At 35.8% G+C, this 22,836-nt stretch overlaps 1 long non-coding RNA gene across 1 annotated transcript in view; it reads left to right on the top strand.

The window, feature by feature from the left end:
• The first annotated feature begins 420 nt into the window (after positions 1 to 420).
• The window catches only part of LOC122840188, a 98,594-nt gene continuing 76,178 nt past the window's right edge, over positions 421 to 22,836 (top strand). Inside the window, exons 1-2 of the long non-coding RNA XR_006372179.1 lie at positions 421 to 505; positions 8,276 to 8,367. This is a non-coding gene — a long non-coding RNA (uncharacterized LOC122840188). The remainder of the gene's footprint in view (positions 506 to 8,275; positions 8,368 to 22,836) is intronic.

The following is a 22,836-nucleotide window of genomic DNA, read 5'->3' as shown; positions in this document are numbered from 1 at the left end:
TTGTCTTTTAAATAAAATATACGATCTTCTGATTAAAGGCAAGTAGAGTATCAGTATCCTGTTAAAAAGCATCTGATACTCTGATATCAAAGATATGTGTCTTAAAACACGTATCTTGGTCATATCACTAAATTATTCAGCATTTAAACGTCTTTAGTCCATGTAAACACGCAAATTTCCTCATAGCCAATAGAATCCTAACCTGGACATTTCCGTCCTGTGCAACTCTGTTCAAGAAAATTCGGGCTTCAAACACAACCTGGGTTTTCTCCACTTGACTCAGATTATCTCAGGGTTATTTATTTTTGTCTGGGCCAATCAACGAACAGAAGGAGAAGTTATGAACAATGACGTCAATTTTTTTGCGCTGTTCTATACTGTAAGTATAGCAAATGCTAAAATTACTGAAACAAGGCGCTAATTGGAATAGTGTTGGCCACGGCGATGACACAAGGACAACAGATTACTGGAGCCAAATTGATATTCTCTAACACAAACAACGAAGGTCAGACTGGATTTATGTTTTTGGTTTAGTGAAATTAGCCTAATTTTTCCTCTGTCGGCTGCTGGTTTAGTGAGTTTCCACTTAGAGCGGAGAATCCGATACACCACAAAAAGCAGAAATAAAGGCACAAGCTGTTAGCCATGGCTAAAGCAGTGTTGCACTAGCCTTGCTGTGTGTTTTTATGGCTATATGTTTATCATTTACGTATTATTATTTATCTGCTTAATGTTGAAACTGGGTTTCATGCATTTAGCGTTGCTTCTTGGTTGTCGTTGTGTCCGCTGTAATTAAAATGTCGTCCGGCTCATTTCGTTAATTTGGTCAGTGGACAAAATTTACAGGTGGCCCGGTGTTTTTGACAAATAGTTGTTGTCTTTTAAAAAGCAGATTTAATAATGACCTGCAACCAGATTGCAGGTGTTTGTGCACACTGAATGTGAACACAAAGGTCTTTTTTTTTAAGTCAAAGGACCAAATGTATTTTTGTAGCACGATTTCGCTGTCCTCATGGGCAGAAATCCCGGGGGGTTCGGGTTTTTCTAAAAACTTGTATTCGCGGTTGAATGAGTAAAAGTTCATATAAGAACAAAGAACTTTGTTCATATAAGAACTTATATGAACTTTGTTCATAAAAGACTATGAACTAAGTTCCCCTTTTCTGACTAAGTTCATAGTCATATTCTTGTATGGCAACACTGTAGAAATATTTGTTGACTTTGTTGACTCAATAGGGAATGCTGAATGTAGCTAGAACTAGCATGTGCTAGCTACTCACAGGGGTAATGTCACTGAATGTGAACAAGCCTGTTCACTGGTGTGAAGTAAAGTCATCAACACAACTCATTTTCATTATTGTACAACATAAATGTGCCATTTTAACATTTCAGATTCCACCCTGTTGAAGAGGTTCTACAAAGTCTGCACAGGTCATTATATAGTTGAAAATGACTGCTTGTCAATAACACGTGGCTCCTTTAGCCTCTTATTTACCAAGCTGAATCACAACATTTCACAAATTTTTGTGTTAAAACTTTAAACTTTCTGCTTCAGCAACATAATGCTAGAATTTGGATTGAAAGAATAATTCATTGTGCACTCTTAACAATCCAAATGACAAACTAGATTAAAGTATTTTTTCAATGTGCCATCCAGTCTTCTATTTATCCAGCTGCTCTTTTAGCCCCATATTTAAACAGCCTGTTTTCATTACCAGGGCAATTTTAACTTGTGATTATTTTATTTTTGCTCATTGATCATTTCAGACAGTGTGAGATAATGTTGCTTGACACAGAGCCTGACCAGTCTTGATTGCTTGACCCTCTTGATTTGTGACGAGAAAAGTCATTGCTCCAAACAAAGTTGCTCTCTGCTGTCATGTGACCTCTTCTTCTCTCCTCCTGACTACGCCGTGTAAAGTGTTTGTGGGGGTCAACATCCCACATCTTCTATGGGTTTTGATAATGTATGTTTACTGAGACGTGACCTACTGGGCCTTGTAATGCATCAATGTGACACCCAACAGTAACGCCTGATTCCACCGCATGCTGTTTGAGGTTGACCTCTGACAAGAGCCGAACAGAAAGGGGGAAAAAATGGGACATCAATAGGACAATGTTTAGATTTTGTCACACTGCTGGGATGCTGTTCAGTATATATAGTATGCTTGTATGTGCATCATCATGTGGTGTATGGTATATTACAAAAGATTGCTGTACTGTATACTTATGTTTAAAGTAAAAAAAAAAATTATTTTAGTCTTTCCTTGAAGTTTTATCACCATGCATGTCTTTTTGTTCAAGTATTTGTTGCTGATTTCTGTTTTTTTCAGAATTTATAAAGAGAGGTAAATAATCACAGAACAAGAATATACAAGAATATTTCTGGTACTTTGGCGGTAAATTGTCTGCAGTGATCTATCTGGGGCAAAGTCCCTTAAGGTCTGTCTCAATCAATTAGAATATCAATAAAATGTTTTTTTATTTTTTTATTTCAGTAATTCAATTTCTTTAGTAAAATTCAGAGTATAGACATTAATTGCACACTGAGTGATTGGTGTTATTGTTGGTAAGCCACCAAAAGTTACTGCTGAAGAAGAGTGCTGTATCCAAGCAAATTTCTGAAAAATTGAGTGGAAGAAAAACAAAGAACCAAATGTATTTAAAGATGGATCTTTAAACATTAAAGATTTAAAGATGTTGGTCCTGTGCTATGTTCATTTTGTCTGAGCTATAAAATTATGGCCTCCAGCTGTATAGCAGGAAGCCATAATTATCAAAATGAACACAAATAAATACCTGAATTGCTTCTCTGCTTTACTCATTTTTTGAGATGCACCTCTGATTGGGCAAATGATTTTCTAACATTGAAATTCCATTAGTTAATCAATAGTTACTTACATTGTAGCTTTTTATTTACGTTTAAAGATGATATTTAGTGTTCTCATGTAAAGACTCATTTTTTTCCAAGGATGACAAATGATGGGGGAAAAAAATCTGTTCCAAGGTAATTTTGAGCAGGCAATAAAAATGTACAGTGAGGCTGTCCCAAGGTTCATAGTTCTTCATATGCTCATCTCTCACATGTGTATTGGAGGCCACTTGACTTATATTTATACTGATCTTTTATTTATACCTAGAAAAAATGGCAGATAAGATACATAAGTGTTCTTGATACTGTGTTTTGTCATATCTAGCCACCAAAGATTGAAATCCCGAGAAACAATTTTCTGAAGAAATGAAGGAGCGTGGCCTCCTGAACCCCGGAGGAAAATAACCCTGCGGTGCGAGGCGGAATATGAAACAGAGGCGCCAGAATAAGTAAAATAGACAAGTGCACCAGGCTTGTCACTTTTCCATTTGCTGCCCCCGAGTGAGAGCAACTTGAAATTCTCCTCATCTCAGATAAGACCTTCATCGTTATGCTCTATCTACTGTACTGAATACGAAAAAAGTACCACATCAGGCAGAGGTAATAAGGAAGGGGAGCTGTGCAAAAAAGCTTTTGTTTCTGTCAGTCATGAAGCCAAATGCAACAGAAAGAAAAACAAAGTCATAAGTGTACAGCAGAAGCCATCTTGGAGTGAGACAATGCTGAGATGAGTGTCACAGAAGTAGTTAACACGGGTGTGATATTAGACATCACCACTGGATCTTGACAACAGCATCATTACACAGTAATAAGAGCACAATCTCCTTCGGAGAAGCATTAAAATCAAATTAGATTATACAAGCGCCTGGCTTGATGAGCTGCGAGGGCTGATGGTTCCCAAGCTATGGTTCTCTGGTTATTACTCTAAAGCTCTTTGGGTGCCTGGGCATGAATTGCCACTTGACAGAGCTTTTCACTAAAGGTCATCACTTACCAAGAAATCAAATTTAAAAAAAAATTTAAGTCAGTGGAAACCTAAACTCCCAGATAGATGGGTTTTCATTTTTTTCCCCCCTCAGTTGTATCTGTCAAATGTCACTGCATGCGGCCAAATGCATGATCCTATCTATAAAACTGTGTGTTGCATTTAGACCAAAGTGACATTCAGGGATCAGAGAGCATTGTCATTCTCTGTCCTGCCCTGTACTCATTATACCACTGAGTTATGACATGTTTGAGAACCGTAACGCCTCAGCAGATACATCTGTAAACTAAACAAAATGCTAAAACACTTAGAAAACGTGAAGGAAACAAATAAACAGAGTTGCTACTAAAACTGCAACCTTGAAAGAGCTGTAATTCAACCAGTAAGATGTCATATTTGACTCAAAATATTCAAAGACAAATTATGCAAGTTTAAAAGCTAAACTAATTCTAATAAGTAAAAATCCACACTTTCTAAAGTGTATTAACTCAACATAATTGGTTAATTTCTTATTGATTTTTTAAAACTATGCTTCTCCAAAGGCTGAATGTAATCAAATAACCTAAATCACCTAGGCTTACCGCCAGTATTAAATAAAGCAGATAATATTAGTCAGAAAATGTTCATTAAATTGAAGTAAAAAAAACAAACACATTTGCTCAAAAAACTGTTTATGAACATCTGAGTAAAAGCAGATACTTTCACTGACAACGGCTCTGTAGGGAGAAGCAGCTCAGCTTACTAGCAAGGATGTCTTTAACCCTGAGGTCGCAAAGCTAGCTAAAGCTGCTTGTCTTTTAAAAAATATTCTAAAACTCAGTAGATGCTGTGCATAAGTAATTTGTTACAAAAATTACAGATGTTAATATCTTATTGTCAGAGATTGGTGAAAGGGAGAGAAGGAAGTAAAAAAAGACAGTGGCAGAAACACTCTTGTCTAGGCAAAAGAAGAAAAATAAATCAAATATCTGGCTTAGTAGCTGTCTCACTGCAAATATTTTTCCTGATCATTTGTAACACTGCCTAATTTTAGTCTTTGGTCGGGTCAGTAGGGATGTAACAATACCTAAAACTCACAAGACAAGACTAGTTATTGGCTTCATCAGAATGAGATGGGATGGGATTTTAATATGACTTTCAAGAAAATTTTAAAGATCAAATTTACTATGCTAAAAAGCCTTTTTAATAATTTTGCTACAAACTCAATGTACCTCTAGACATTCAACCATTGTTTTTAACAGCATGCGTCTTTTATCCTTCAGTGTCTGAACAACTTTCTGTGCTGACATATTGCGTGTGTCTTGTCTTTCACTCTGTTGCCATTTATCGTTCCTACTGGAAATCCAAAATGTTGCCAAACAGATGCTTTACGAGTAGCTGTGGCATTTTCTATTACGACTTAATAAGACAGTCATTCTGACTACATCTGGTTATTGCTTGCAAGACAGAAGTCACTTCATTGAGAAATATCGAGATGTTTTTATATCACAATATCTTGTATGATGAGATCTTACAATGAAAGATTTTGACTAAGACGACCAATGATTGCACAGTGTGAACCCAGGTTGACAAAGTAACGTGACGCTTTTACTTGACAATCACAGCTGAGATGTGTTGATTATTAGCAAGCACATGCCTCAGCACATGCTAGCTGGTTTGACTTTAACATTAGCACTGTTGCTAGACTTAATCTTTCAACTCCATTTTCAACAATATGAAATTTAAACCTTTTCCATGACAATCAGATCTGAGTTCTACTCGTTGTTAGCAATAAGTAACTCAGGGTTAAGAATCTCAGTTGACAGTATTTTCACTGTTATTAAATCTGGAAACAAACTCTTGTTTCAATGCAATAAAGGAAACCTACAGTCTTAAGTACAATTGTTTAGGATTTGTCTCCAAAAAGCTTTAATATTTAAAAATGTCTATATTGAAAATGCATACAAAAATAATGACCGTTTGAAACTTAAGTTTAAAATTTAATATTTAACACACTTGAAAATTAGCTTTTTGTTGTGTATCTTATTTAAATTAGTTTATTTAAGTTTGAATCCAACACAGTTCCTAATGCCAAATTGAAGTCATTATTTAATGTTACGATTTGCAACTAATGGGTTGACTGAAATATCTACATTTATATTGTTAAATATTTGCAAATATTTAACACCTTCCAAAGCTTATCCTCTAGTAGATGTTACTTAAATTGGTATATTTACGTCAAAATTCAACACAATAAGTGGGTTTTATTTTGGTTGTTGGTGAAATAATTACTTTACACTCACCCCACTGACAAACGTATCAATAAACCTTCAGGGGGTAATATGCACTAGCATTCAATAACACAAAAGTACATCTAAATTCCCAAGCTCTATTATATGATGAATAATAACTCAATTATAAAGCACGATAAACTATAAATTTATCTCCACTTGCTTCATGTTGCCTGTATTTGAGAAATGACACTCAAAAGGATACTAAAAACTGCAACGAGAGGGGAAGAAGCGGAAGGCTAAAACAGCAAACTGCTTCCACCACCTCATGTGGAAATCATACAAAGCATCCTGCAGGCAGCAGGGTTCATTTTATAGCTTCATCTATTACCACACTGTCATTGTTAATTGTCTTCTTTTTACCTCTGCAGGATTTTCCAAATTGGTCCTATCGAATGTGACAGGAGGAAGAGCATTAAGCATCTGACAAGATGATATCTAAGTTCAATTTCCTACTCCTCACCTGATTTATACCTGCAGCAGATCATTTTCTTTTCTGTCATAAAGACCTCTATAAATCAGTGGTGCTTATGGAAGCACTAGAGAACAAGGTCCCTGGATTTGTATCCCTTGTGTTTGCTATTAGGAAGCCATTACAGCCACATTTTCCTCCTTCAAAGTAAAATGATCAAATCTAATACGGGCAAGATTAGAGAGATAAAGAGAGAAAATGCTGTAGGATCTGTTCTGCACATCCCCCTATCTAAACAATATGCTCTAAACCCAATAAAGCAGGGCTTTTTTTTTGCTGGTGACACCATTATCCATCTGTTTGGACAAAATTGCTGTATCATGGTATAAATCTGTGATACAAGTGACATATCCTCTAAAATAAAAGGGAACATTAACTGCTCTATCTTCTAGAGGCCACGGGACTAGCTGGCTATAAGCTCAGTCAAGTGTGATGGCAGTTATACTGTGTTTTACTAGACTGCAGACAATTATACTTTGGTCCTCTCCCCTAAGAAGACAAACTGCCGTGGCTTCAAGTGAAATGATTTCAAATAGATTTTCCAAAATGTCTGTCGCCAGATTGCTTCCATACATTATTTCACTTAAATGGAGAGAAAAAAAGAGGGAGCAAATCCACAAATCAATCACAACAGCCCACTTTACCAGATGGAAAGACAAGAGATTGGAGTGTGTGTGTTTGGAAGTGTGAGCATGTGTGTTTTGTAGACCTACAGAGAGGGACACTTATAGGATGAGCCCAGTCTTGTCTCTTATATGTCTCACTCATCCAGAAGTACAAGACAAGAGTGAGTTGGAGCTCTTTGTCGAGTTTTACAGCTAGTTATTTAAAATACCTTAGGTATAAAATAAAAGTATAATGTAATTATGGCTAATGTAGGGTAGGGGATTTATTCATCTCTAAGTCAAATTTTATATAGCAAAATAAATATTTATATTCATTACCGTTAAAAATATGAATTAAAACTAAATGCATTAATTTTTCTAAATAAATGTTTTAGCTGGTGGCCAGGTTTTACGCTTATAGAATGTCCCACTTAAATACTCTATAATATTGCACAGTATTTAAAGTTATATGTTGTAAAGGTAGACAAAGTAGAAGAATGAGGCTTCAAAAGAAAACAGCATTGATTGACAGAGGCAGGTTTTAATTTTGACAATATAAATTAAGAATACTCATAACACCTGCTTTAAATATTTGGTAAAAGGAGATATGCAGGGCAGGTTGAAGTAGGGAAGGCAAAGTTATGTTACAACGGTTCAGAAAATGTTCTACAAGTGTATTTAATCTAATCTAATGGACATAAAATATGAATGATAAAAAAAAGAAAAAAAAGCACAGACGTTTAACCTACATTTTGGGAAAGCTTGGGGTCCCTATTTATTTCTTGCATGTTTTCACAAAGAGTTTTCAAATAATGAAATTATGCACACTGTTTAACCTGAAGGAAAAATAGTTTTCAGTCACACAACCTCAGTTTGAACTCATCAGATAGTTCAGCATTCACATTTTTAGACACATGGATTCTTAAGGCCTTTATATGTTTAAATATTATTCTGTGAGGAATGTAAAAGGAAAGTTTCAGAGCTTTTGTTGCACCATTTTATATCTATAGCAAAGGCTTTTGACTGTTGTTTTTTTCACTTTCTGAGACTAAAGTACAGTTCTGTCCATAGGAATGAGCAAGAAGTCCAGCAAGCTGTTGAGAAACCTGTGAAAGAATGCAGAAAACGTTTGACCCATGTCTTGCAGGCAATTCCACTAAAAAGTAAGTAAAGTTATACTTACTTTTTGTCAGTAAGTATAAAAAATTCTCTACTAACTTATCTTGCATTTGAAATTTAGCAATTACAAATAATTGTTATCACTGCCATACAAAAGGTAAAGTTGAGTCTGATTTAAAGACAGTGTTTTTAATACTGGTATATGTAAATATTTGGCCTGAACTTTAAGTTATGTACCCACAAGAAGTCGCCACAAAACTCATTTATGGAATATGCAGAATAGAATTCTGTTGTATAAAGAAGCAGTGCTACATATTAAGACACTACTGCGATTCAGCATTAAAGTCATGTACATTTATTACATTTACTCAGAAAGGCTCACACAGCCATGCATGACTCAATCCATCTCTGCTCCATGCAGATAGAGCTGGGTGTGAGATGAATACATGTGTATTTAAAAATATGCCACAAATGGGCAAAAATTGTGCTGAAATGGAAACAATAGATAAATTAAATTGTTGGTTCACTGATTTTCATTTTCTAAATGAAAGAATTACTGCTTCTCGTGGTTCTTTATCATCATTTTGGACTTTATTCATGTTTCTTTCATATTGTGATTGTTTCATTTTAGTGTCTGGAGGCACATGAAAATATAATCTACTTTAATTTTAACCAATCTTGATTTGACCAATGATTACTGCAAAGATGCTACGATTGAAATGAGGCTTGAAAAGAACTAGAGACAGCACAATTATAGTGGTATGAAGATGTAACACTTTGTATAAATTAGACCAAAATGCGGCGGTGGCATAAATGTCAGTTGGTTTGTATATGAAGATTTATAGCATAATTCCAGAAATCTACAAATAATCATTAACAGCATAAGAAAGAGAGTCATATATAACATGAACATGACAAGACACTGTTTACTTTGAATGGATATTAAATAATTCTAATTAAAGGTAGCCACACGTTGACTTATTTAAGTTTCCCCACCCTTTATAATCTTCTCATCCCATCAGCTACATAATCTAAAATGAAAAGAAAATGTATTTTACCTCAATGATTGTGTGTCTTCTTGCTGTAAGCTTCTACCTTTTTGTGACCTTAGGCAGGAGAGCTGACACTAAAATGGTCAAGAAAGCATCTGTCTGCTTTTTCATATAATGTACGTCTTAAAATGATCACCGCATCCATAACTCAACAAATCAAACCAGCCAAAATAAAAATGTAAAAAATCTCTTCTGATAAAAGTAACTTTATTGATCAGCTATGGATTTTTTAAGTTTTAAATAGTCTCAGCATACTTAAAATTATAGAGAGAAATACTACATTTAATTCTAAATCCTGGGTACTTTAACTTAGATGAATAAGTAGATGTTAGTTTAATTGGCCACTCTAAACTGTGCTGTGCTGTTTTTGTATCTGTCTGTGTTTTCTACTGTGATGGATGGTGACCTGTAATGGTGCACCCCACACCTCTCTCTCATTGTCCACTGGAGAACTGCACCAACCTCCGTGAGACCCAGTGTGGATTAAATGGGTACAGAAGATGGTTAAATCCATCTGTGTTCTGTATCTATAGTATGCAATTAATATTACAGATGTAAAGTACTTAAACTTTGAATCTCTGCTTAGATTGTGAGTGAACACAAAATTATTACTCACAATTAGTTATTTTATTTCCAAATAGAATAAAATGACAAACTTGACCTTTTTTATGATATTTTTAAATAAGCAAAAGTTAGACTGTTGTTATCTGTATTTTTAATTTTTTTTTTTTGCACACTTACACATCTGGATATTCATGTAGCCTATAACTGCCCGTAAAGGGTATTTATACATCAGTTATTTATGCAGTAATCATTAGATGAATCAATAAAGTAGGTCAGAGTACATTAGAGTGAGCTGATTTGACCATTCAGCATGCTGAGGTGAATTGATCTTCATCAGTGCAAACGGAGTGTTTGCATAGTGTAACATGAGATTAAGTAAGGACTTAAGGTTATGGAAGTAATGTTTGAGAAACATGTACATTACTTCCGTAGTGGTATGCGGTGGTGTCTCAAGCTGTGAACCTCCCATGAGGTTAAACATGTCAAAATATGTGTAGCAACCTATCTAACCTGTTGATTGTGTATGCTACAGTGTCAAATACTTTGTAATGTGATTCTTACACTAATAAAACCTACAGCAGAGACACAGTAGTAAGAAAGGGAATTAATAAAAGACATTGACACTATGAATTGATCAAAATGGTAATATTCGTAGCATATTTGTAGTGTTGATGACAACACTATTATGTTAAAAACAAATCTTTGGGCAGTTCATACAAAACTAACTCTGAGTTTATTGTCAAATATTTAGCTTCTGAAAGTGAGATTATCTTTAAGATTTTTTCTTTTTTATCTAAATGAGCAGCCAGTTGACATTTGCTAGTTTCATTCAGCTTTCCCTCTTTTGAAAAACTTTATCAAACATCAGCCAGATTTTCAAGTATAAACAGCCTGTCAATCATATGTATGTGTGTTCTTTGAATAAATCAGTGCTGCTGTCAGCAGTGCTTATTGTGTAATTCTTTTGATTTTTGGATTATTTGTGAGGTTACCTTGTGTAAATTTTTATATTAAACTACCGTAAATCAAAATTAATAGTTTATAAGAGTTGTATACAGTTTCTCTGAACTTATTTGTCACTATAATAATATGTATTAAAGACATCCCCCGGTAAATAATGACAACTATCCAATGTCCATTCTTGGTGGGGTCATTAGCCTGTTGGCACCTATTGCTGTGACTGTGCACCAGATAGTACTTTACAGGGATATCCCCTGTTGCCAGATGTAATTAATTGCCTTACAGTGTTTGAGGCCATAATGCTCATCAGTTATTAATTAGAAATTCATCTCACTGAATAAATAATGTTGATGATTAATGATGAAACTTGTAATTAGGTTCTTGGAGTAATACTCAAGGGAGAAAGCCTTTACACTTCAATCCAGGCTATTAAATACCACTCATTTACGTAGCACCCAGTGTACATTGTCGTAAAGCTAGGATGTGGAAAAATTGGATACAGAAAGCAGGAACACAAACAAACACAAGCAGATACAGTTTTGATCAGAGATTTAAATTCTGTCATTGTGTTCTTATATAAAAAAATCTCAGAGAAATGGAAATGGATAGTATGACAGATTTTGGTGTTGCTGATTTGTGTCCCTTTCAGACAAATACTGTTGGTGAGTTCTTCCAGGCACCATGTAGCCTTCTAAATGATGTGAGAGCAGTGTGAAAACTAAATCCAGCTAAGGTTTGCTATTGATTTTATATGGAAGATCCAACCAGCCTTTTTTGATATATTTTCTCACTCAGTCCCTGTGGAGATTTCTGGAAAATAAACCATTCCACATAAACCGATTAGGACATATTTATCTAAGCCATTAATGCTATATGTGTTTTATGCTTTTTATCATCACAAAGCAAAATAAGAGAAAACAAGGATGCTTGAGGAATAATAATCAACTTGTGAGGATCTTTTGGTTATATTCCTAATTTATGCCAATTAGCATGGCAATAGAGAGGGAGATTTACCATGACAACTCTCATCAAAAAGACTGACAGATGAAACCGTTGCTTTATGTTGTGCACCTTCATCATGGAGGAGAACTATCCACCTGGTTTTATGGATGAGAGTGAACAGCTCCAGCTCTCTACTCCCCCACCTCTTCCCTACACCAGAATCTGCTCTATTAGCAATTTATAATGGAGATCAAGAAGTAGTCAGTGCAGAATGAAGTCAACTGTCTGCACCCGTTCCTAATTGGCTTTATGTTTTCCTCCTGATAAATGACTCACAGCTACAATAGATTCCTGTGGATTTTATTGGCCTAATAGGACTCAGTAACTGGGTTTACTAACAGATAGTGGGTCAAAAAGGACATTGAGAGCAAAAATGTTAATTAATATCAATAATGGCAAATTATTACTTTGACAGAGGGATCCAAGCTAGCCGTGTGCTCTAATGACTCAAAGCTAACTTGAAGGGAAACACTGGTAAATTAGCATAACTGTGTATGCGCACTCCATAGAGGTGCCCAGCAAACATCTGTTATGTTAGAAATTCAAATAGAATTCCTATTAGTAACCCTAGCTGTGGTTGTATAATCAGTCATTCTTCTCTGACCATTTTGGAGGCGCTAACAATGCCCCTGTGACTGGTGGAGCTCCTCCCTTTGGGCTTTCCAATCAAATTTGGCCCCATGTGGACCAGGTCCTAACAACAGACGCGGCGATGTGGCCTTGCCAGGGGAGCTTTGTGTTCTGACAGGAGCTCAATCTATCCAGCCATGACACATGTGTTAAGAAAGGCATGTTGTTTATTTGAATAAAGCCGATACAAGTTACAATATAACTGCTACAACACTTTCTTTGTGACCTATGTGTTTTCTTTTTATACATGCAAATCGTAATTGGAATTTGAAATGTTAGCAAGCACAACTTATGCAATGACTTCTACTTTAACACTGAATAAATACATAGCTTGCAAGAAGAAGTTGGCATGCAGAAGTTTATTAATTCATAGCGAGACCATCTGCAGACAGCTTCTTTTGGATATTGAGAACAGAATATATTCTGCTTGGAATTGATTTTCTATTTGGAGAAAATAATGTTTGTTCTCTCCACCTTATGGGAATAACAGCAAACACTGTATAGATGCTAGTGGGCATTCTGGTTGAAATGCTTTCTTTGTAATCAATGGCTGCTGTTATGCAGAATAAATGCACCAAAAGACAAAAAAAGATCCAGCATTCATTCTTTATATCGGTTATACAGCGACTGGAAATAAAATGGAATCCAGCTATAGAGGTTATTGAGTTCTCTCGTCGATCTGCTGGGTTGGGCTTAATTTTCTACACTGACACCGGTATTAAGGAAAATGATTGGATAACGAAGGCTGGACATTTTTATGGGTCTTCCTTTCAGCTTCCCTGCTTAACAAGATGTTTCAGCCGCACTGTTAAAGTTGTGAGGAATTTGAAAACGTGCAATGTGTAACTCAAAATTTCTTCTTCGTCCTATTTAATGAAGATGAGTGATGAAAAACGTATCCCTGCATGGTTTGTTTAGTTTTTTATTTTTTTATTTTTAAACAAGCGAATCTTCTCAAATTAAATGACCATGACAAGTTGTCGAGTAAAATCAGGTTTTATGCAGTGACTTTAGTTTTCGAAGTGCCTCTTGTTTTTAAATCGTCTTCATAAGATGCTAATTTTTTGAAGCTCAGTATAAACTTATTTTCATGTTTGTTTCACACTTCTTGTTTTAGTCTTACATTAAATGACCAAGACTGTTGCTTTTATACAAAAACTGATCAGTTATTTTCCTATTTTTTTTTTTTTTGCAATGCTGCTTATTATGATTAATGTGACCATTTTATTTTTTCTCTTTAGGATAAAACTAATATTTAAATCAAGATTCTTGATTATTGTTTTTATAATTTTATTTATTATACAATATAATATAGTTTGGTGTCCTATCACCAACTATCACAATTTCTTTGTTTTCTTCCTGTGTGCTGTTTATTTTTCCTCTAAATTAAAACTCAAATTCCAGCAGAAAAATACAAAAACAGTGTGACTGGTCATTTTTAATTTGAGACTTTTCAGGCAAAAAAGTGACAATTGAGTGGAAGACAAAACTCTAGCAATGTTGTTACTAAAAATTAGGTTTAAACCTAATGATAATAATAATAAAAAATAGATATCATTTTACAGCTTAATGTGCACTGGTATTTATTGATATGGATAATTCAGCTCTCCACGTACTGTGTCGTCCTACTAGCAGGAGGACATAGCAGTCAGAAAGGGGAAAACCTACCTGTACGTAGGACCCCAAAGTACTTTTATAATACTTGTTTTAATCTCCAGATGATTGGGAGTCAGTTCACTCTGCTGCAGTGAAGCACAGAGAAAATACTGGCATGCCCTCCATCTGAGTGATATCTATGATGCTTTATTAAAAAGGATATTTTACAATATTTTAGATCTGGATTGCATTTGATTATCTTTATTTAAATGTCTATTACAATATCTATATTAACATTACTAACTTATTTAATTCCTCTTGGGATCAAAATATGTGTTTTCTGTATTACACTTAGCAGAGACTCTTTAAAACACGGTTTAAGTTCATGAACCCTTATTCTGTTTGTGAAAACAAACAAATAAAAATCACTTTCAAATGTTTTTTAAGTATTTAGCTCATCTTAGATACACACATCAGAAAATCAATTCATAGAGAACATTTCCCTGGAAAAAAAAATATTTTTTGCTAATATTTTCAATTCTATATGGTCATCATTCATCTAAGTGACACAAGTAACCATTTACTCATTTATTTATTCCTTATTGAATTTAAGCACAAGAGACATACCTATGAACTTCATCTCCTACTTTTTTTTTATTACTATTTATCTTATTTTATTATTATGCTCCTTTATTCTGTCTCCATAATATTCCACAAAGCAAGAATATAGGAACTTAGTGGGAAAATAAAATAATTTTCTGTTTGTTGTCCATAATTTTTTTAGTTGTGCAATATACATTTTTAGATAAGTGTAATATTGGACATTATTTTTATATTTATTGCCTCTACTACTATTTTTTTGTGTGTTTTTCTATATTTTTTATGCAGCTTTTTACTTCATTTACTCTCTTCCTTATAAAACCGCCACTACTATGAAGAAAAGTCTAGAAATCAAGGAATAAATATATCTTGCATTTCCAGGGGCATTCCCATCAAAGTTTAAATTCAGTTTGGATCGTGTACGGTGCTCAGTTCAATGTCACCGCATTAAGAGTTTAAGGTAATGTTACCCCTCGCGATCTACATTACAGTAAGAGACTCCTGTCATGACTTACAACACAGTGTGACCTTCTCTGTTATAATGTGAGCAAGCAGTTCCCTCCAGTGTAATGTCATGTTTGATCAGAGGAGCTACTAGTGTCCTGATCTGAGCAGTGCACAGCAGGAGCTGTAGCGAGTCAAATGGACAACCAGAGGTTCCCCTTAAGGGCAAAAACTGGTGTCGTCCGCAGATTCTTCCCCCTGCTGTAGTTGCCCTTGTGGGACAATGTAACATGTTTTGAAGGATTCCTTCTTGTTTTAATATTTTTTTAGAATTACAACTGCGGGTGTGGCCTGAGCTTGTTTGCGAAAAGAGTTTTGTTTTTCAAATTAATACGTGGATCCTGAATTAATATGAGTTTGTTAATAAAACAACAACATATGCTTCGTGCACAGTGCTGCATCCAACAGATTTGGGTACAGTATACATGACTGGGTGACTCCACGGTTTCATATATGAGAGAGCTCCAGCTTTACGCTCCTCTCCATCCCGCGGCCTCCCGTGTATAAATTTAGCTGATGGGTTTTGTTTCTCTTTCTTAATTCATTGCAGTCGGATTCCTCTTTGATGCAGTTTTGTTGTCCCCCAAACAATTGAAGTGGAGACAATGGAGGCATAATGATAGATCCGTGTACCCACCATCTGTAAGAGCAGCTGCTCCCTTGCATCTGTACAATATGCTGGAGCAGGGAGCCTCAGTAATCTGCATAATAAGGAGAGGGCTTATCTCAGTCTAGTTAATAATCACAAGCAATCGATGCACTTCATTCCCTCACTCCTGCCTGGCGCAGATAGCAGCAAAGTTTTGACATGTTTGCAGCACCATCAAGAGAGGCAGGGTCACGCGGTAATGCCGAGCTGCTGATTTTGCCCGAAGCTACAGATTTAGTCTGCACTCAGTTTCATCTTTTCATGAATACCATAATTACAGCAGGACGTTCTGAGTTATCATGCTGCTTCTCCTCCTCCTGCTTCCTTATAGATGTTATAGCCTCTGGACCTAACATCAGATCTGGATACACAACCCTCAGTCTGTGATAACCACATAGCTTTTGCAGAGTTGAAAACAATCTCTTCCTATAAGCAATCCTCTCACACTGCAAGATTGTCCTTGTAAAGCACAACAAAAATGCATTGCAAATTTACCTTCCTGTCTGACATGGCTTCCTATACATTACACTACCTCCGTGGAAGTGTATGTAACACAACTAAAGTTGCTTTGTATATGATATCAAATTCCAGCTCAAGGAAATATTTAGCTTTACATTTCCAATGTATTTTTTTTCTAAAATTGAATTTCATTTTCTTGCACCTTTTTTGCAAGAGCCAAAACGCTGTTGCTGAGCTAGTGGCAGCAAAATTATGGCTGCAAGCTAAACAAGAAGCTAAAATTGTAAGTATTTTTAGTCAATGTGTAATGGAACACAATCTATTCCTTCAGTGTGTTTTTGTGTGTTGCCCATACATGACTCAGAACCTGCCCCTGTTTAAATGAATTAATGCCTCCAGTTTGTTATTAATTCTTAAACAAACGCTGATTCATTATACTTGGTAATGACACCTAAGCTGACACTAAATTGACGAAACAGAAAGAATGCATTATTATTGATCAGAAAAGGCTCCCTTCGGTGTTATGTGGGTAAATATGTTCAGACATGCTCATTAAGTTGTCTTATAATTCTCTACCTTGTAAATGAAGCAGAAAATGCCAATTGTAATAGCTAAAAATGTAAATAACTTCCACCACATATATGCATATTTGAGTACAGAGAAATCATTGAATTTTTTTTGTCTTTCAGCCACTGCATCTTCTTTGTTTACTAAATAGCTACACAAATAAACCACTTGCTGATGCCACAGCATGTGAGTGAGGTTTTTTTTTTTCTTATAGGGAAGCATTTACATCAAACCTGTGCATTAAAAAGTACCAAGATCGTCCTGTGGTTTCTGAGCCTCCTAATTAAGCATGCATGATGTTTCTCTCCCAGCTGCTGAGATGCAGGAGGCAGGTGTATTGAGCCCCCCAGTGAGGCCTGGAGAATGAGAGTGGTATTACGCAGGAGTGCAGGTGTGACATGTTTGGAGGAGTCCAGGTGCTTATTGAGTTATCAGAAGCAGCCACCGCTCGTCTGATTTATCATCTGGGGGTTAGCGATGTCGTATCTGAGTGATAATACATCAGACAACTGAATAAAATGTAAAAAGCAAAAAATAAATAAATAAAACAATACATCTGTTGGACACGTTGGAGCACCTGAGAATGTGAAAAAAAATCTGCATTGCATTTTAATTTGTGACTGAATTTTGTCAATGTTTTGGCTGCGAAAGAATGAAATCATTGAAAACACATTACAATCAGTTAGAAGATGTTTGGAATCTCATCAACAAGCTCTTTGACATAAACACATCTGCTTATCTTTGCATTCTTGAGAACGCTGCGCCCGAAATGAGCCAGCCCGCCTCCACGAGCACATAAAAATGTACCCAAATTTATGAGGAAGTTTTTATCCCAGACTCAGACACCATCTGATAAACAAGCGCTCTTAGCTTGAGGCTAAATAACACTCTTCGAGGTCCTGATTTACAATGCTGTGAAGGATTCATTTGCTATAGAGCTCTGGGGCTCACACACCTCTGTGATTGGTCATCCGTAAGCTCAAAAAAATTGTGCTTAGATCCAGAGCTTACAAGCTTAAATATTTCTAAATGGACAAACGCATAAATGATCATGGCCGCTTGCTCAGTGTTAATATATTAAAAGAAATGAGCTTTTCAGAAACGTAAAAGGCTTTTAGATTTAGCAAAATCTTCTCAAATTCCTTCTGATTGAAGGTCCAACTAAAGCAGCATGCAGCCAATCTAATATTGCTTGTTTTTTTTGAAGGGGGAATTCATTGGGGTATTGGTCCACTACACGGCCTCCTAAGAGATCTGATTAAAGGGAAATCCCTCTATGTTTTAGTCTCGCCTTCTCCATAATAAATAGGCTGTGCACTGCAAATAGTGAAACTCATTTTACACCGCCGTGCCTGAAATAGAAAAGAAAGTTTGAGATATCTGCTCAAAAGCACTAATTGTTTTCCAGCTCTTTTTCCACAATCCTATTAATATTACATATTATTACGGTATATGGAATTTTTTTCTGAAACTGAAATTTACCAAAATGACTACAACAACTGATGAACACTAAGCTAAAATTAAAAATGTTTAACTTATAATAGTCACTAAAAACTAATTTAAACTAACTGAATTAGACAAACAAAAAGACACAACGAAATAAAGCCAAACTATAATGTTTTTAGGTGCAAAATTTTAACCAAACTTTGCACCAATATTCAGCTCATAGTGAATATGAACTGAAATTCAGCAAGAATTTAAATTTATTGCTCCTTATCCCAAAATTTTGATTCGATGCCCATTACCTTTGTCTTTTAAAAATAAATAAATAAATAGTAATAATAACAATCATTTTTTCTCATTATGACAATATTATTTAATTTATAAAAGTAAAACCTTCCATAAAATGGAACATTCCATAAAATATTTTTTATGGAATGCTTTTAAAGGACCATTCATCACCACAATAATGCCACTTGCAAGACCATCGCGTGAGATAAAGGACTAATTAATATAAGCAATACATTTGTTTACAGTTTTCAGAAGAAAAACACTTTAACTGTTTTTATTACACATGTTTCATCTCCAATTTTCTTGTTTATTCACAAAACACTGTAACTCTTAACATTTTCTTACAATTCCTTAATTAAAGATATATTTATTGTCACCTCTGTTGAGTTCAAAATTTGATATATATTTTCATCTAAATAAAACTGAACAGTTAAATTTTTGAAAAATGCAGTTACATGTAAACATGTCACAAAGGCCTTTATGAATGAAAGCCACCTTGATAAGGATCTGAACCTTTATTGATTATAATTGCTTAAATATCACATAGCTTAAATTGAAATTATACACTTTTCCAAAAATGTATTCATACTTGCATCAAATGCGCCCCATTTAAACACAAGTGGCTAAGCAAAAGCTACTACATTTTTGGCTTATTTGTTTTGTTCTTTGCAGAGTTGTTGTCAGTGCTCGGAGACATCTGTTTTAAACCACCGTGTTTATTCTGCGTTTATGGGGTTGTGAGAAGGTCGTGATATTGTTGGGTCATATTATAGTTAATTGGCCTAAGGATGTTTGATCACAGCTGCTGGGAAATTAAAGTGAGATTGAAAGCCCCTGATGTCTTGTAATTACTGTTTCATGTTGTGTAGTCTCACTCACCAGCAGCATCGCTCCCTGATAAATGGGCAGTAAAAGCAACAATAGACAAAGGACAATTCAGAAGAGCTGAGGTAGATCCCTTTAACGTCAGAGCTTGACTCTATCTGTTAAAAATTAACACTTTTTTTCATTATCTTTTGTGTCATGTATTTGTAACATCAGTAGAATTACATGGTTAAATCTTGTGTGACCACAAGCAAGTATGAGGACAATTAACTACACAATTATGGAAGCGTAAAAGCATGTTAGGCAAAGGAAATGTTCCGCCCAATGTGTTCAGGCTGCGCTCCAAAGAGGAGGAGGAGGCGCATTGAAAACAAACCGCTGTCCCTGATATCAGCTGGTTAATCCGCTCCTTTTAGTGGCTTTATTGGCTCATTCAAGAGGGTCTGTTGACATTCCCCCTGCCCCGTTAAAAGGCGACTGCATCTCAAGTGAAATCTGGAGTGTTCTTTACACAGGCGGAGAGCCCCATGTGGCTCCTGCCTCCCAGTGGGCCTGTGATTTTCCTGCTTTAAGTGTCTACTGTCAACACTAATTTGTCCCTCTCCTCCTTTGCCCCCCTCCGGAGAGAGACACTCTCCTAAAGTTTTAATAAAAGATCAGCTATAACTCCCTGTTTTCTGAGGGTGAGACAACTGCTTTAAAAGCCACAGAGACAATAAGATGCCAGGTAATGATTACAAGGTTTGAACAGAAGCAGTTACCAATACCACATACTGTTTTACACAGCTCACCCCATGTGTGTGCTATAACTAAAAGCTGCTGCCTTTATGGGGCTATTTTATGAATTGCAGGTATAGTCTAGAGATGTAGATGAGTCATGTAGTTCTTATCATAATAATAATAATAATAGAGCAGGAAATGGGGGGACTGCCTGGGCTGCAGCTGAAGGACCTAGCAAATTAGCTCAACTGTAACTTTAGCAATCATCTGCTACATGGAGTTACTCGGAAAACAGAAATGTTGTCAGTGATATTAGTTCTGCTTAGGAAGTGAATACCCTCTTTTTATTACAAGCTAGTAGTACTGCAGGCACTGCATGCAGCATAGCTAGCTGCTAGAGTAAATGAGAAATGTACTTCTTAAAACTCCCATGAACTTTTATTTTGTAAGTTGTGTTCTTGCTATTTATTGCTTTTTTTGCTGTGTTGTGAAGCTGTATAGAAGCTACAGTTAGCACTGCAACACAGACAGCTGCAACATGAAGACAGAAAAGTAGAAGTTTTGGCATCATGGCTGAGATCTTACCCCTTTAGGCCTCTTTCAAATTGAGATATCAGAGACATAATTCAGACATGTAATCTCAGCCATACATTGTCTTTATCACTTTAATAAGATAATATTGCTAAATCTGAATGTTCACTTGACGTTAGTGTTATTTTACATCCTAGCAATAGCACTACTTTACAGCTAACTACCAGGGAAGTTTATAAAAGTAGCAGCTTCAGCTTCAGCTAAACTGAGGGGCTTTTGGGAAAAAATACCTTTTTACTCACTTTATTATAGACATTACTAAAACACATAGCAAAAGAGAGCTAGAAGTGTATCACTGCAGCTGAAGTACACAATAGTTTATGTAAATATTAGCTTAAATAAACGGGAGTAAGGAATATTAATTATTTTCATAATGGAAATTGAAAAATATTGCTTTAGTAAGGGGTTGATTCACAACTGAAACCGATATCCTTTCATTGCGAATATTCAGCCTTTCTATAAGCTAGGATCAGCAATGCAGCACAGCTTGCTGCCACAGAAAATGAGAAAAGGGACGGCTCTTAGTTCAACTGCTAGAAGAGATAAAATCTTTGCAGTAACTTTAATAGCACCAAAAAACCTTGTTTTGTTTGGATAGTAGTTCCTAAAATATTTTTCTTAGTTCCAGGCTGTTACATGTGAGGAAAAAATAACATAACTACCATTACCACAAATTTTTAATCCCTTCTGTGATTCTTTTACTCCTCATGTGGCAATCTCTTTGACAGATAGTCATTGTAGAGGGTATTTTAGTAGATTTTAGTACTGATGTTGCTGAGAATAATGCTTTAATAATGAAATTTAACAGCTATAATAACTAGTTCATTGATCTTTTGCCAGTGTAATGAGACAGTGAGTTCTGTATAAATAAAGTCTAAAGATTACATATTATTTTGTTGTTTCAAGTCCACAAAATGTATAGTAATAATCTGCTCCATTTCATTTATTTGCACTTGATCTCTAAAGGAAAATCAATGGAAAAAAGTAATTTCTCACCTGCCATTTAACCAAATTCCCATCAATGTGAATGATGGGTAGCGGGTAAAGCGGTCAGGAGACTTTCTTTTCAATTATCCCTGACTTGTTTACATAGTGTTTTGTTCACCGGCTTGATGTGAACATACAAATCTCGCATGGGTTCTACGGCTATAAAGGCAGCTTAATGCAATTTCACTTCAATGGTAGGCAAGAACCATGTAGAAAATTGTTCAATATCTCAGTCGAAGGCCAATTTTCGCTGCATTGTTTTGGTACACAGCGTATTGTAGTGATATGGTAATGTAATATGCATAATTCATACACCTAGTTCCCCCTTCTCATTTTTGATTCTGGGGTCCTGCCTGTTCATCTGAAGCTGAATTAATGCTACATTGTCCATTAGGTGGCCATAAGACAGGGCAATGCTATCACATTGGGGCTGAGCTGAAACATCTGAAGCTGAATTAATGCTACATTGTCCATTAGGTGGCCATAAGACAGGGCAATGCTATCACATTGGGGCTGAGCTGAAATTCCCTAGAGACGAATGGTATTCGTCATCTTTCCATTTTTGTATACAGGCTGTACAAGAATGGCTTTGCAAAACACTACATTTCTCATTTCGAGCGAGGTCTGGTACCCTTTTAAACGGGGTTGAGATAATAATTCTATCATAAATGAAAATGTTTCCACATGTGGCTGTTTCTCTTAAACCGTCCAAATAAAGATGTTTGCTTTGCTTTGTGCTAACTGTGTTTTTAGTCTGCTCTTCCCTCAGGTGAATTAGTGGCTGGAGGAACACAAAGAAAGTGTTAGATGTGGCTTGTTATCCTCTCCAGGGTTCACTTAGAGAGCCCCCACACTGCTGTAGTTGTGACCTTCATAAGGCACCAGTCTCCCTGCTGGGAACACACACACACACACACACCACAATGAGCACATCCACTCCACAGCCGGCACTCATTGGGTCATGATGGGGCTAAGCAGTCCCATTAAAGTATGCTCATCTTGGCTGGGATCACGTGCAGAAAGCGTAGAGATGGACTCCAGCCAAGAGGTCTTGGGCCTGTGGTTTCCTACAATAA

This window comes from Gambusia affinis, linkage group LG11 (genome assembly GCF_019740435.1).
Source record: "Gambusia affinis linkage group LG11, SWU_Gaff_1.0, whole genome shotgun sequence".
Lineage (NCBI taxonomy): Eukaryota > Metazoa > Chordata > Actinopteri > Cyprinodontiformes > Poeciliidae > Gambusia > Gambusia affinis.
Note: the sequence above shows the minus strand (reverse complement) of the source record. Positions and strands in the feature narration are given on the sequence as shown.